We start from the raw sequence: 17,956 nt of genomic DNA on the forward strand, positions 1-17,956 counted from the left end.
GCAACTAGGAGTAACTGAAACAAAAAGTACATTCCAGGCGTTTATAAAAGGAATAACGGCCTTACGATTATCTAAAGTGGAGTAGATAAAGAAAGAAGATCATCAACAGGAGTAGCAACATAATAAGTAAAGAACTGGAGGAGAAATAAGGAAATTGATAATGTATTCAAAAATAATATTACTCATAGAGATGAAAAAAAATGAGAGAGAAAGTGATAGGTCAAAACGATACGATTCTTAACAAAGAAGACTTTGGGAGGATCTAACACAGATAACTTATGAAGTAGAAGGAAAATAATGTACATTATTAACAGTAAATCAGGAAAGACAGGTGGCACAATTAAAACAATATTCGGAAAATATAGGTGTGATAAATGACAATGGAAAAAGAATGCGTGATTTTTGTCTTCAGCATAACATAATAATGTGAAAATATTTTTTGTGGTATCAAAATCTACCAATGTACATCTGCGGTACAAGGGAAATAGGAGAGGTAGCAGGAATATATTCAAGGATTGTTTTGTTTGCAGGAAGCACCATATCGTAAAATAGACAGACAAATAACGCGAACAAGTCCGGTATTAAAGCCAGATTAAAAATGAACAATTATAGACTGTATTGTATAGACTGAATAATGAAAGAGTGGGTTAAATACCAAAAATGTCGAAAAAAGAAAGCTAGCAAAAGAAAATATGACAGAAAGCGGCTGAATTATTAGTGGAAATTTATTTACAGTAGAGTATGTATGTTACCTAGCCTTAATTGAAGGGGCATTTGGCGATAAGAAGAGAGATAAAATGGATTATATATGGAAAGAGAAGTAAGTAAATAAAATATAATATTAATACAACAATTATACGGACAAATAGCAATGCCGTCATTTCAGAAAACATGAAATCTTTACATACGACCACCAAAGTGTTTCAGTTTCTAAGCCGAGAATAACTCAAAATTGGATACACCTAAACTTGTGATATAGGTCATAATATTAAAATTTGTGTAAATATTAATCAACTTAGATCATCAAAAGAGAACTATCAAACTTAAGCCGATATTCATCAAAGATTTTACTAGAATTATGAGCTATCCAATTCCAGGCCAATTTCTTCTAGTCCTTTCTTGTGTTATATAGATCAACTCGTTCAGCCTTCCTGTACAACAGGATTGTATATATCGAAAGTTTAACAAGGCCTTACATCTTACGATTGAACCAAAATAATTTTGAGATAAATTAAAAACTGTTTTAAAACATACTCTCCTTATAAGCTCTCGCTCTTATTTTATATTCTCCAAATTTCACGTATATATAAATAAACTGAAAGTAACTTTCTTCGTCACTTTTGAAATGATTTTTGTGCTTTTTAATAAAGATATCTTAATTAATGAGATGAAAGTACTGCTTTAGAAATTGATTTTAGCGTGTGTAGTTGATAGTCATTGGATCATAAGTCAGTAAACTAATAATATAATAATATATTAATATAATAATATATTATTACTGGAAAATATATATCAATAAAATAGTTTTGATAACTAATTTAAGTTAATATTTAATTTCTTTAATTTTCCTGTAATCTCAAAATCACTTATAACTTTTATCGGATAACTGCGAAAGAACACACATGATGGCTTCAGCATACAAGCCAAATTCAATTTAGGAATCGAATTATTAATAGAATTAATAGAAAGTCATTTGAATTAGAGAAAATTACTTCAGAGAAAATTGCTACTATTTCTTATATCGGCTATTCTTTTTTTGAAAATATTCATATTGTTTAACGATTTATTTGTTTATAATACTATCGGCAGTCAAATATTGGTATAAGGGCTATTACATATTAGAATTAAAAATATGGCAATATAAGAGAAAAAGTTATCCACATGCAAGCAAGTAATTATCATTAAGACATATATTTATTATTTAATACGTTTTTATAAATCATAATGTTTGTTAGATGTTCTAGCTGTTTAGTGGGTGAAAGTTAATGTATTTGAAAAAGTTATGAGATATGCATTCAATAGTCTCATAGTCAAAATATTATTTTCCACATTTTCTGAGTCATGTCGAAAATCGAATGAAATTACACTTTAAATTAAAGAAAGATTTGCAAATTAAAAATAGGTAAATGGCGCCAAGTCATGAACAGTGCGACATGACTTCCCTATCAAGCTCCAGTATTAATGAATTACGAAAGGTATGTGAAGTCACGATGTTATGATGTAATAAAATTTTTGTGTGATTTGTCAATTAACAACATTTGTTTTTTATTGCCTGACACTGTTTAATTAAATTTTAACGGTAACTATCTGAATTGACTATAGCTTGGTCGAATGCGGGTCAAAATACTTTTTGATGGGCCTACAAACCCATAAATTGAAAAACGTTTGTATTTTTAAACAGGCTCTTAATAATAATAATTATTTTACAAATAACCACCAGGTTGTTTAATAATATTTATTTCTTGTTAGCAAATACACGACTTTGATTTTATTATCTATATGAATAACAATGAATCGCTGAAATGTGTGTATATTAGTTACTGTCAGAACAATGGATTGTACGAAAAGAAACTTACGGAAAAGTTTTATACATTTCAATATTATAGTATAAAGACGGCGACACAGAGTACAGTTAACAATTTAGCCAGCTCAACATTTGTTAAATTAAACAATTCTGTTAAGTAAACAAATTTATATAAATTTCTAAATAAAATAACAAAAAAAATTTATCGAAAGTAATACAATTCAGTAAAACGTAAAATTATACCTATAAAAAGAAAGCGACATCATTTCATTCATTCGTTCATTCATATTCACTACTCTATGTAATAATTGGCGTTGGGAACTATTGACTGAAAACAGTCGATAGTCGCAAAACAGTCGAAATAGTCGACAGTCAAAAAACTAGCGACTGAAAATAGTAATTACTCTTTCCAGTTAAATGCATGGTTCGAAGTGGTGTCAAACGAAGATGTAAGTACAAATACGAATATATAATATAATAAAATATATAAAATATATAATATATAAAATATAATATACGAATGTTTCCTGTATACATTGTGAGAGAGGAAAGGACGGAGATAATTTATTAGAATAGTTAATTTTATATGTGTTTATATTTTCCAACGGTAGTATCGTATATATATATGTATATATATATATATATATATATATATATATATATATGTTACACTTTCAATCCATATGAAGGAAATTTACCAAAATGTAATAAAATTTTACAGAAAATGAACTATACAGTATCCATATGTTATATACAGCAAATTGTCCATTTTCTATATATGAATGAAACATCATAGCCAGGAATCGACTCAAAAACCAATGTTACATAAGGAAAACTTTGACAACTGAAGGGAAGAATAATTTGCACCAAACTTTAGTAGACCCAAACAAAATCTACAAACACCATTACACATAAAATTAGGTTGTAAAATTAAAAGTTATTTACTAAATTTATCCAGATATTAGTTTTAGTTCTCTATTTCAATATTATTGATCAATACAATGTGGCATCAAGGGTTACCTGACACCATGCCATTGTGGGACACGTCTAAATAGCCGTAATGGGAGGCTTTCATTGGACGTCAATTACGCTCCAGCGTGTTACATGTGCGGTGATTTTTCTTTTTTTACAAAAAAAAGACACTATTTATGTATGCAGTGCTCATATTAGCTTATGGTCGTTCACTTATTTCTATTGAATTCTCACTCAGTTTACTTCAATAGATATTTTGTTTGTTTGTAGTAACATTTAGTTTTTTTTCTCGTTTTATATATATATATATATATATATATATATATCTGGATATGGTTTTTATTTATTTTATTTTTAGTTTTACTGAAAATGTATATTAGTTTATGGTCGTTCATTTATTTCGAATGTCTTCTCAATTTACTTTATTTACTTTAATAGATATTTTATTTATTTGTAGTAACATTTACAGTAACTAAGTTTTTGTAGTTATTTTGTAGTACTATGCGGCCATCGGCCATCAATAAAATTTGACCTCACTGCCGATCACGATCTGGCGCATGGCACAAAAAAATAAATTTTTGTCAAAAAATATTAAAATCTAGACTAGTCACACGTTAAAAAATGTTGTTAGGAATATTTTATTGTTGTAATCAGAAAAAAAAAAGTCGGCATTTAGGGTAAGTATTTGATTCCAGATCAGCAGTAAACGAGTTAAGAACCAATTTAATTTACAGTTAATTAGTTAATTTAAACTAACCAATCAAATTATTATAAAGGCGCTCGCAGTACCACCCAGATATTGGACATTAAGAGATTTCTCTAAAGACACCTATTTCTCACTATTGCTTATGGAGTTTTCTCTCTATTGCTCTATTTATAAAGTTTGTTCTGCGACGGTTAAAACAAGGCATCGTTAAAATGTTCTTCCCCTGTGAACATTATCGCCAGGCCTCAACATAATTTAACCATCATGGGGAGAAAAAAACATCAATGAAACAATCAGCGGATATATTGGCACAACAATGAAGCTACATTCCACTGAAAACTGTCCTACCAATAACATTATGAAAGATATGACAATAAATTGTTAATATGTCATCGATTTCATATTGTCTTTGAACAAAACAGGCTGAAAATTGTTGGTAATTTATGACGTGTTTACCCACGCGCCTCAGTAGCTCCACTTAAACCCGATACTAGCGAAACGACAATATTTAAATGGTAAAGTTCAATGACAAACCAGGTGTCCATAACCTTGTGGTCTTTGACTCTTAATCGCCACGATGGACGCCTTATTCAATGCAAATACCCGTGATTCATAACGTCTTGGCCAAAATAAAAAAGAGACCAATTCATCGTTACATAGAAGATGAAGAATGGGGTGACTTTTCATTGTCATCGTTAAGAAGGAACGTAAAAGGAACGAATATTGATATTTGCATTTGACGTGACTTTGAGATAGTCCAGGAATGAACTAAGTTGTGTCCAGTAGTTATATGTTAAATACTAACAGTTAGAAACTAGATAAACTGGATTGGTAATGGCCACGAACTAATGGTGATATCATAGATATGAAAAAAATCGAGAATATTTCCAAGCCAATGAACCTTAAGCCCCTTACATAGCAAAATGAGGATGTCATAAAACGCTATTAATGTTTGATGTTAATTGCTGCCGCAACGGGTGTCTTATTTATATGAGAAAGTAAACAAAACTGCAACAAATCATCTGCGGATTGAAATAATTCTCGGATAATTAGTACTAAACCTGGTAAAACATATAGAGAATTTTATTAATAAAACGCACTATTTTTCTATTAGATCTTACATAAGATATTAATATTGATAAAGAAGTGAATGAGCCATGTTTATTATTCTCATTTATTTCTTCTTCAGTAACTCCAACGTCGTTTTAGCTATTTTAACTCGCACATTTACAAACTTAATTGTTTGAATTAATTAAAATAATCGCGAGTTTACTATACAATTCTATATTTTGACAAAGCCGCAAAATCACCTTGTAACTTCGACCAGAATAAATACTATTCGGATGGGACAATGTTTGATTACTATAACAGGTAAAGTGGGGCCACGGAAACATTTCCGGGTGGATCTTCACTGCCTTTATTTGATACAATTTGTAAACTGTCTCAGAATTTTCACTTAAAACAGGTCAAAATATATTGTCACACATTTCTATTAATAGAGAATGTTCACAGGTTCCCAACAGTACTCTATCACATTCAACTTTTATTTTCTTTGAATTGCCACAGCGAAGAATATCTCCTTACTTTTATGAAAAAGTTTTTCTTGGACCTCCAATTACACTGCATGTCACTGCCAATTTTCTTGAAAAATCAACCTAAGTAAGGTATTTAAACGCACTTTTGTCGTATCAATTAATCAATTATTAAGTGTGTAGTAGGGAAGTTTCGACATTTACAAATATTATTATGTTCTGCACATGTTCTGATCATTTTTTTACTCGAAGGAGACTTTTATCGAGAAAAATTGGTACAATTTATATTAATACATTTTTGTTTATTTTATACAATACACAAAATTTTCGGTAACATGGCGACTTTGTGTCGTTCCCTCGGTTCGCATATAAACATCCGAGAATAATTAATTCATCGGCTAAACACTCTCAAATTCCTTTGAGAGTTTGAGTTCGGTTTTCTATATTCGTTCAATAGTTCTTACAGTTCACCAACCTTACTACTTGTTTGGTTGATACAGGTTGTTCTTTGTCATTAGCAAAATAACCAATTTTAGGTAACATAACCAACTCCGACACATGGGATATGACACCATAACCTGAGCTATCGGAGCAATATCACTATAAGTTTCTACAAAGGTTTGATGGACTTCCACAGCAGAAACAAAATTGATTACATTTTTGTACACTGAATGGTTAATAGAAAATTATTATTTTATACCCAGAAATCTCAAAACATACTTTGTATATTCAACAATAAAAGAACTTCCAGTATAATTTCAAAGCATTTTCATTAAATATAATAATCTTTTGAAAGCTGAGGCTAACTAATCTGGAAATTACAATAGAAATGCAATTATATTTATAATTAAGAAAGCGCCGGGCTAGAAATACCCAATGACTGAATGTTTACGTAGATAACGCCGATTCTAACTTCCAAATTTTCGAAAATTTTTAATACTGCAATGGGTATCAGCATATCGATATCAATACCTAGGGTTACCGAAAATATGGAGAAATAGAAGTATGCGCAAAGAGTAAATCGCCACTGTGTCTGGTGCTTAAACCTGCGCATTGGACGTATCGATCAAGATATCCCTCCTCACCATTTGCTTAAATTAATTAAAGAATTTAATATACTGGATGTTTATTTGTTTATGAAAAGTAATTAGAGAGTATTTTTAACCCATATAAAGCATATTCTCCCTATATGTAACAGGTTAATCGAAAGGTCCTACCTACGTCCGGCCTACCATAGTAAAACACATTTTTTTGGCAAAATTAGTTTTTTTTTTATACAACATAATTCCCTTCAAGGGTGATACACTGACTATACCGACCATCCAACTTTTCGATGCCATTTTTGTAGTACAATTTGCCCTTTGCTTCAAAATAGGCCTCAGTTTCGTCTTCAGAGAATTTCTTCTCACCGAGCATTCTATTAAGATCTGAGATCAAGAAATAGTCGCTGGAGGGCAGATCTGAAGAATACGGTGGATGAGGAAGCAATTCGAAACCCAATTCATGGATTTTGAACACGGTGTATTGTCTTGATGAAGCAACACTTTCTTTTTCTTCAAATGCGGCCGTTTTTTTGACGGTTTCGTTTAAACCTTCAAGCGGTTTAATAACACTATGTGATAGTCGATGTTGATGGTCCTTCCTTTTTCAAGGTAGTCAATGAAAATTATTCCATGCGAATACCAACATACAGATGCCATTTTATCTTCCAAATAGTCCATTTCTCTTTAACAATAACACAAGTTGCTTCACTCAAAATGCTATAATTCACAAACTAAAAATCCGATAGCTGTCAAATTTATAAACGCATCTTTTGGGGGTTGAAGTTATCTAAAAAACATGGATTTCATTTTAGTAGCACCATCTATTTATCACGCCGGGAACTTTTCAATTGACCTGCTATTATTAAATACAATGTTACTAAGAAAATCACTCAGTATTTCTTCCAGTTGTACTTATCTTCATTTCTTGATGTCCATTAAATCAATATTTTCCATAGAACATCATTCCTTAACTGTGAAAATGTGACAATATAAACGTCACATCTAACCAGCACGAAGAAACATATTGTCAAAATCAATAACAAAACCATAAACCTGATATGTTGATATGGTCGCCAATCAAAGTCGGCCTTGATCCGTCGACAATTATAGTAATCTATAATATCACAATATAAAGTGTCATTTGAATAAGTCAACGAACCAGTGTCTTCTTTCGGTGGCTTAAGCGTTTTTTAAGCACATTCCACTGGCTGGAGGAATTTTTTCAATGTTACATATGTTTTTTTCATCAATAATTCCAACATATAATGATAAATAAAAAATCAGCGAATGAAAGTCCGATGAAATATTAATGTACGTCACTGTCACTGGTAAAAATTGGGTATTAGCCATTTGTTTTCGTACATTGCTAACTTAATTGTGTTAGTAGAGTAAATACAGTTTATGGTACATTTTCTTCTAATTAATTAATGTATTATTAATTTTGTTGGGTTTTCGGTGCTTTTGTTCTAAGGAGTTGATGGAGGAAAACCAGAACTGGTTCTAAATCCGTCATTATTTTTGTATTGTTCTTGTTAATAAAGAACTTAATTGTTGTAGCTTTCCAATCGATCTTTTTGGAATTGTTTTGTATGTAATTATTACCCAGACCGGTTAATTGCAATATAGCTCGAAGAACGACTGTTTTAAAATGATGACCAAAATATTTCTTCTTATTTGCTGATTCAATTTTCGTTTAAATAATATTTTTTGGAAGGAATGACTCATTGGGCCAATATATAGTGTTGTGTTTTCTTCTACTTTCTTTTACAGAAACAATAGATGAAAATATTTTCAATCAATATTATTTCAAGTATAAATAATAAAAATAATCCAAAAAATACTATATTAATAGGCGATATCATAAAAAAACCAAACCATTAGTATTATCTTAATCTCACTAAAATTAATAAAAAGATTAATTATAAATAGGTTTATTATTTTTATAAAAATGAAAAGTAAATGGGTTTCACGTTTTAGTTATTGGTTTATAATTAGTGGATATACAAATTAGACGTATTGTTTTTATGTTTTCTTCAAAAAAAAATTTAATTGACTAGTCGATAGTATACATCACGTGTTGATAAATGACGTCGATTCTTTTTTGGAAAATCATGATTCCGTCACTGTATAACTTCTAAGACTCCTAAAAGAAACAGTGAACTATAGTCCATCCAAAGTGGCAGTGAACTCACATCATCACGGCGTCGAATTTATTGCCTATTGCAGTAAATTTTTTTAATCAAATCACATTTTCTTCTTAATTTGATTTTAGTTAAAAAGTGATAAATGCAGTCTGATGCGTCTGAATATTGATAATATTAAGTAAAGAATATTATTAAATAAAATTATAAATTAAATAAAGTTCTTGCAGTTCTTATTGGAAGTGTTTTGCTACATTAAATAGTAATATAGACACTGTGATTAAAATTTCTCAAAAAGTGGAAGAAAATACAATGTCAGATTCGCCAAAAAGAATGTGCCCATATGCAAAACCAGTGACGAATCAAGATCACCGCAATGTTGAGTCTTTTCGTAATCAAATACATGAAATGTAGGAAAAAACTAACTAACTTTTTTCGTATTCTTTATTAATCATAATCTAATGCAATTACTGCTGAGGAAGCTGTTAATCAGGGAAGTATTCTCAAAAAATTCCGGAATACGCAGCTGTTTGATCATCTTTTTATACTATAGTAAATGGCATAGAATTCCAGTTATTATCTTTAAATTAATCTAATATTTGAAGCCATATAATGAAATTAAGGAAGATTCCTTAAACAATTTCGTATTCCAAGATGAAATTTGGACATTCCAAATTGAAATATTGGGGCACTCGTAGCAAGACAATAATAAAAATAGTCTAGATAGAGAACAAAAGTTGATGGAAAAAGGTAAAAGTTAAAATAAAATTTGATTAGGCTTTATTAGTCATAATATTTTTAATAATATATTGATATATTGTTATTCATGCTGGAAGAAGGAATGGTTTTATTATTTCAGGAGAGATAGTATTTTATAACTCAGTAAATATTTTATGTAATTTACTTTTTTAAATAACAACACTGAGAAAAGGAGTACTGTGTATCAGATGGTCACAAAATATTATATACTTCTCCCTATCTAATCTACTATATCATGATCAATCATGAATCATCAGAGTGATCATAAGCTGTTCCTTTTTAAATTTACCCAATTACTTATCATTAAAAGAGGACAGATTGACTTTGGATTAAAAATCCTTCCGCAGTTACTCGAAGCATTTAAACAATTCTTATTCAAGCCTTTCTTGGTGTAATTTATTGGAGTTTGGACAAAAGTGTCGCAGTTCAGGCTGTGCGGTAACTAAAGGTGCATTTAAGATGCTCATAATCTCCTAGCCATAAACTATTAGAAGTAGAAAACTTCCATGCTTTGTAAAGATCTCATATCCGAAGATTTCTGGTACAACTATCGCGGTTCCGAATGTAAAACTACCGAGATCATATATTTACATTATATGTGTAACTGGCACTATTATCTGTATCATTCCAACAAGCGGTCACTAATTTCTGTTAAAATAAAATAGTTTATGTTTCAAATTCTACATGTGTCATATTATACATATGTACCCCAACATATGTAAGAGTAATATTAATGACCACATCATTTAAATTGTCTGAATATTTAAATACCGTATTTAACAGTTCAATTGAAAAGTCCCCGGCCTGACACATAGATGGCGCTATTAGAATTCAATCCATGTACTTTCTTAGTTAGCCCTAACCCTCAAAAGATGCGTATATAAATTTTACAGCTGTCGGATGAGTACAGCATTTTGAGTGAAGCAACTTTTGTTATTGTAAAAAAAATGGATAAAAAGGAATTTCGCGTGTTGATAAAATATTGCTTTTTGCAGGGAAAGAATACAGTTGTTAATTTTCATTGACTATCTTGAAAAAGGAAGGATCATCAACAGCGACTGTTACATAGCGTTATTTTACAGTTTGAAGTACGAAATCGCCGAAAAACGGCCGCATTTGAAGAAAAAGAAAGTGCTACTTCACCAAGACAATGCATCGTGTAACAAGTCAGTGAAAATGATGGCAAAAATCCATGAATATATATGGATATAATGTTCTAAAGACAGCTGTTCTAAAGCTTTATTTAAATTAATCAACTGAAAATAGATTAATAAAAATAATTCTAAAGGTTTGCATAAGTCAGTAATATTAGAAACAATTTTCCAATAAATTTTTATAGGTGTTACCAGTAGTACTCAAGTTCGACACATACCAGATTGGGAAACCATCCAGACACATACCGCTGGGAAAAAATGTAGACCAGTGTAATTATTTTAGTGTTTTAATCAGGTAACATAATTTAAACTTTTTTATTAAATTTTAGTTAAAACATTTGTCAAATCACCGAGACTAGGTAGCGGACCCGGGGGCCTGAAGTGTTCCTTAATTTCAATCATTGTTTCTTTATTCCTATTTTTCCTCATACGGGCTGCATCTTTACTTGGCCTACACATTGTAATATTAAATAAAATAGCTGTTTAATTTATTGGGTAAATAACTAGAAAGAGAAAAATAAAATATTTTTAACAAAAAAATTGAACCGACATCAAATGATAAATAAGGAACTCACTAAAAATTAAAAAACATCAAGCAAACATTTTTAACACAAAAAAAAACACTTTAATATAAAATATGTACCTAATAATCGTTATAATAAGTATATAAAAATAAACAAAAACCTTATTTAACATATCTACTGCACATATTTTACATAAACACACAATTTAGCTTAATACCAATCTAAACCTATTTAGCTATTTACAATATTATTTTAATTACTACCAACTACGCAGTTTGAAGTCGGTGTCGAACCCAAACAATACAAAAATAATAATATAATTTTGTGACATAAACAATATATTAAATTACTAACAAAACAATATATAAATATAGGGTTTGGCACCGACTTCCAAGTTGTCAGTTGACAGTAGCTAAAATATTATTGTGAATAATATGTAGTTTGTTTAATTTTTAGTGAGTTTCTTATTTGTTTTTTGAACTCGGTTCAATTTTTTTAATGTTTTTTTTTTCGTTTACTAGATTGACCAACTAGAACCAAATGATCTTCGGCTGATGTCGCTTCAGGTTCGGAATATGGTTGTTTTGAGGGCGACAGAGACCCTGGGTTACGACTGGGACTGTCATAGTTTGTTTACTACTGGGATTTGTAGACAGGTAGGGATTTTATCAAGATGTTGTCGTGTTCTAAGGTTCCTATGGAGAACCTCACACTGAGCATGTATATGAAATTTTTCACAAACGGGATGCCTGATTCTAGGTGTGTATTGACGTTCCTCATAAACTATGGGGCTCTGAGTAACGCACAGACTTTTTTGGATTGGAACACTTGTAGTAGTTCAAGTTGTCTCTCCGAGACATACCTGCGTCCCACGCCTGTGCTCCATTGATGCAGATTGGATGGATTAGCATTTTATGCAGCGTCGCATTCTGTGGGATTGGAAGTTTGCTTTTTCTGCAGAGTTCACGCCATTTCCTTTGCAAATGGCGTACTGAATTTGGGCAGACCATTGGAATCTGCGGTCGAACTGGAGACCAAGGTATGAAACTTTCTGGGGACTTTTTTTAATGTTTCTTAGGAAATCAATTTGTAGCACTTTTGGTGCCGATGTTATATCTTGTTATTCAATTCGCAATACATATTGTTTGCTATTTGTTATGTTTGTTTATGTTTACAGTTTATATGAACAAGCGTGAGTGTGGTTCTTTGTCAAATTTTTCACATTTACCATATGTGGACAAATACCATCACAAACATATTTCTTATCCCATTCCCTAACGAGACTCGAACTCACAACAATTGTAGCATAGCATGACCGCAATTTTGCCTTGACCACTGCAATTGTTATCAGCGGTGTTACCTGAAATTGACGACTAACTGCCAATAGTCAATAAATGAATAAACTTAGCGAAGAACTGGACAGAAACAGGTCCTTTAAAATCACGAGTTGGACGCCCTATAGTTCACTTTAACGTCCAAATAAGACATCGTCTTCTCAATTAAACTCCTATGCACCAAATATTAAGAAAGGTTAAAACAGGACAATTAAAAAAACTAAACTGACACCACATCAAGTTCCCAAATAACCACAAATAAACCGTCTTAAAATTGTGTTTTGTGACACGATTAATGAAACTCTGAAAAAACATTCGATAATTAAACGCATAGATTAGATGCAAATTAATTGTTTTGAGTAATTGACACCAGCATTACCCAACTAACACGATTAATGTCACTAGTCACGTAATGGTGTCACTTTTTTGAAGGAACACCTCACAAGGATGAATATTTAGTTTACTATGTTATCAACACCACATATTTAACACGTCTAGTAAAGGAATGACGCCTTCCACCATTTCAAAAATAGGTCTGCGATTACTTTCATATCCAATTTTGTTCGGAATTTCATTGATAATCACAAATTTAAAACCCCTCATATTTGTTATAGTACGTTAACGTCGCATAAACCAGAAAAACATATATATGTAAAGAATGGTACTTACCGGTAACGCTCTTCTGTTTCGAGTTGATCGCAGACGAACTCGCGCAAAAATAACAATCGAAGCGATCGAAAAATGAATCAGGTTTGCCGAGGACCTGATAACAACTGACGAGTGTTGGTTGCCGTAATGTCTAGGTCGCGAAGAAGGCTGTGAATTTTAACGAGACGCCGAATCCACGGCGGCTGATCCCTCGAGTCGACATTGACAATTTTCGACGTCGTTCGCCCTGTCGCCTTTTGTTTCTCTCGGTTCATACGCAGCCTGCTTGATCGCGTCTTTGAGGGTTGCGAACAGCTTTCTACGTAGTCACTTCATATGGGCAAAAATACTTGAAACTTTGAAAGTTTAAAGAGGCACTGTTAAAATACAATAATTATAACTAGTAATGGTCCATTCGACCATACTCTATTAAGTTAGTTATGCTATTATTGTACTTAATTATATTAATTATTGTTAATTTTTTTATTAATCTCCTAGAACGTCAACAATCTCCCTGGGGCAATAAGCATTATTATATTATTTCAGTTATATAACTATACTGACATGTAGAAGATCACATCAGTAAGTAATAATCTAAATCTTATTCTAGATACTATTCTAACTTATTTTAAGTTGAATCCTAACTTATTCTGAAAACTATTCTAGAGATTATTAAATCTCACTCTATGTGTCTATTAATATAAGTATAGTAGTTTGCGTTTAAGCCTACGCACTTCACTGTCATCGCGCACATTTAACTGTTTAGCGAGTGCATTGGGATACACTAATAGTCTTTCAGTACTAGTTCTTTTTAGTACTTCGCACTAACAATCCCAATCACACTCATTATAGGTTCTTTCTAGGGGGATATCGCGCTGAATCAATTTGTTGGACACTTAATATGGAGCATCGACGATGACTCGCAACACTTTATTCTGGAACCTCTGGAGGATATCTATGTTAGATTTGCTAGTAGTACTAATACTAGTCTATGTTAGATTTGCTAATAGTATTGACTTATACAGTAAAATCTTGTCCTACTTCCTTGTCTAATGATAATTTAGATTTCCGCCCTATCAGCCAGTACATTTGGTTTAGTTTAACCCCAAGCTGTTTTCGTTTTGTTACTATATGTTTTTCCATGTCAAACGTCGATCGGAATGCATTCCCAGATATTTAATGTTGTCTGCTTGTGGCAGTTCATGATTATTCAATTTTACTAAGGGGTATGTTCTTGTACAAAGGGTGAATGTCACATGGGTCTCGTTTGCTTTGATACGCCACTTTTTTTAACCACAATTCGACTTTATTAATATGAAGTTGGAGGTTTCTTGTGGCTGATATTGGATCCTCGTGTGATGATAAAACCGCTGTATGGTCAGCAAATGTTGCAATTGTAGTGTTTCTTGAGGTCGGTGGGTCAGCTGTATACAATAGATATAACAATAGGCCAAGAACACTGCCCTGCCGAACAACCGAATATATTGTAAATATTATTTACTTTTTGTAAATTATTTATAGTAAATAATAATTAAATCAATAGACACAATGAAGAAAGTTGCGCTGAAGAAACTTTATTAAAAACACAAAATTAGCATTAGATTTTAAACAACTATTTTTTTATGTGGTGTAGTCCTTTTTTGTTTTGTTTTAAGTTTTGTAACATTACAGTACATCTAATCCATACCGCCTATGAATTAGAGCTTCAGGCCTGTTTTTTATGTAGTTGTAACTCCTAGAGGGCCTAATCCACGTAATTAACAGTTGTATATCCTAGTAATATATTTTACTTCCATTAGAGAGTATGTTTACCTTTCCTTCGGTACAGTGTTTCCTTGTAAAGACATTTTGATATCATTGCATGTACCCTTAGTTTGTTCTGTTACTACCTGTATACATTTTTCTTGATAAATTAGATTTAATCCCTGCATTATTCTTAATGCATTTGTCATACCTACAAGGCAGTTAGTATTACTTCTTTCCTCATACATTTTAACCAAATATTCATCTATATTCTGAACAATTACACTCATATCTATGCACATAAATATTTCAAACAATACAATTTTCTTTCACTTTACGATTTTCTACAGTTAATGTATATTAATTATACACCCACCTGTAGTTGTTTCCACTCTTCTTACCCTGTGTTAGTAATTGTCAGCATTGAATGATAATTCCACATTAAGAAGGTTTCATTTCATTCATTATCCGAATCACCATTGAAGTAAATAACTAAGCTGTTAATTTCCAATCTGTCTACTGATCGCGTTCATCCAAAGCGAAGGTTTTATTGACTACAATGCTACATTCCACATTCCCAAACAGTTCTTGCTTCTATATCTGTCTCGATCTGCATGTCTATTATAATTATTATTTGCCACACTCCATATCAATTCGATAGGAAAGAAGGCGTAATACTCTGTGGCCATATTGCTTCAAAAATGTGTATCTTTTTTCACACCTAAATTATTTGAATAGCACCATTCCTTAATTGCAGCCTTTGTTGATACACTTATCGAGATCTTCTCCATCGGTATGCTATAATTAACGAGGAAAACTATATTTCTGCCCCAGGAATAAAACAATTCCTGTTTCTATTAATGAAGAACAATATATCTGCAATTGACTATGAATATAAATATGAATAAATGTTACGACTACCAAAACTTAATCAATTGTTTCAAAATTAAACTTTTGCCATCAATTTTTGCTGTCTTATCAACTTAATATTTAATAGTAAAAATCCTTACCTCTCTAACAAATTTTACTAGCAAGAGAGGACCTCTATTATCTTATACCTGTACAAAGTAGCTAATTAGAGACCCGATTTGTCCCATCTGACCAGAATTTTCAACCACGAACTTCAACGGCAACATTCGAGCGAGATGTTCTCATACTCACCTGATATGCCTTCTACCGCTTGCTCAAAGGGATATAGCGTAGTTCGCCTGGTACACAGTCGAAATGTTGATGATATGCGGAAATTGATCGATGATTGGAGCAACATCAAATCAATATCTTACTTTCAATCATCTTGTTATCGCAATATTTAATGTATGGTGAACCAATTTCTTGTTAAAGTGAAAAATGTGAAATACTGATCAGAATGCATGCATATATAAGAGAACTCCTACAAAACTCACTCGCTTCAGAAGTTAACGTTTTTTATATTCCTACTCAAACAAAATATTAATATAATAGATAAAGCCTATGATGGCGAAAAAAATTAGACAATGAAGAATCAAATTTAGAATTGAATGAAGAATCAAATGATTCGTACAATTTCATTAATTCCACTTATTTTATTAGAAGGTAGAATGCCTTTAAAAGAGAATAATGATAGCACATCGTCCTATACAGTAAAAGTAATATATCGGTACTGATTCACTAAAAATAGAAAAAAAAAACAGACGGACAGAAAAAGTAACTTCAATCTTCAGAAAAAATCTGTTGTGTGATTGATATTGAAGAATCTCTTCAATAGATATCCGTAGCGTAACTGCCGTTGGAGCACTTTTACTGCTTTATTACTACTCACAATTCTGAAACTAACACTACCTACTTCAACTTGCTTTTTTGTTAACAGCTGACACTTTCAGATAGACCTGAATATAAATTAAGGCTCCCACTATACCCACTGAATCAATGCAATGGTTTTGTTTACGTCTTTTTAATTCGACCTCTACAACGTGAATCTTTCCTATGATGTTCTCTGGCCTCATCGAACGTAGCATACAACCCCACCCTGACAGAATATCATACTCTCCAAAAACTTTACCCCATCAACTCTGAGAAGGTTTTTTACATAAAATAGATTAGATTCAGGGTAAAACGGCGGTGGTAAAAAATGCCCGAAAAAGGGATAGTTTATTACTAAATTTACTATTCTTTTACCACTAAATTTTGATTTATTGACTATTCACTAAATATAAATTTACAAGTGTGACCAACAATGGCTATTTGTCCATTAAATAAATTAACTCTTATATCATTAGATCAATTAAAGAAAATGTTTTTGCTTGCCGCCATTATTTGAATTATTGAGCTACTAAAAAGTACTATGAGTCACGTTTCCCCTTTCTTGATTATGTAACTGCGTGTTGGTTAAGAAATGGACGAAGGTTGGGTTCATTACTATGAGGTTCGGGTGACCCTTTGAACTTGGTGAATTAAAGGTCGATTTACTTAATAATTTACAATGTTTTCGTTGATTTCATCATTAGTTTCATTAATACATGATTTGTTTGCGTTTATTGTAAAATGTGAAGTATTTACATTGAATTTCAATTAGTTTTCGATAGTTTTTCAAAGAACTAGGTGTTTCTCTTGTGTGACCTGTTAATTGGATGAAGAAATATTTTAACCATGACAGAAAATTTGATAAATTTGAAAAAAAAATTAATTCATATAATGTTTTCGTTTAAATGAGCCTTTACTAAGAATAATTTAGTAAAAGTTCAGTGAGTATAGAACAGTTTCTATAACTCTTTGTACCCTCCTTATTTATTAGATTCTTGAAATGAAAGTGATGTTTGGACTTATGAATATAATAAAAATATATTTATTTTGTCTATTTTATCCACAAATTTTGTTACGACTATCAAAATTCAAACATC

The 17,956-nt window shown here is 31.4% G+C and overlaps 1 protein-coding gene across 1 annotated transcript in view; it reads right to left on the bottom strand.

Moving 5' to 3' along the window:
- The window catches only part of LOC143199828 (uncharacterized), a 34,765-nt gene extending 21,272 nt beyond the window's left edge, over positions 1-13,493 (bottom strand). Inside the window, exon 1 of the mRNA XM_076409951.1 lies at positions 13,359-13,493. The gene's annotated coding sequence lies outside the window, so the exon portion shown is untranslated. The remainder of the gene's footprint in view (positions 1-13,358) is intronic.
- Between the last annotated feature and the right edge of the window lie 4,463 nt (positions 13,494-17,956).

The sequence above is a fragment of the Rhynchophorus ferrugineus genome, unplaced genomic scaffold (genome assembly GCF_030347505.1).
Source record: "Rhynchophorus ferrugineus isolate W39M unplaced genomic scaffold, kcgeb_rfMv2 rfM7, whole genome shotgun sequence".
Lineage (NCBI taxonomy): Eukaryota > Metazoa > Arthropoda > Insecta > Coleoptera > Curculionidae > Rhynchophorus > Rhynchophorus ferrugineus.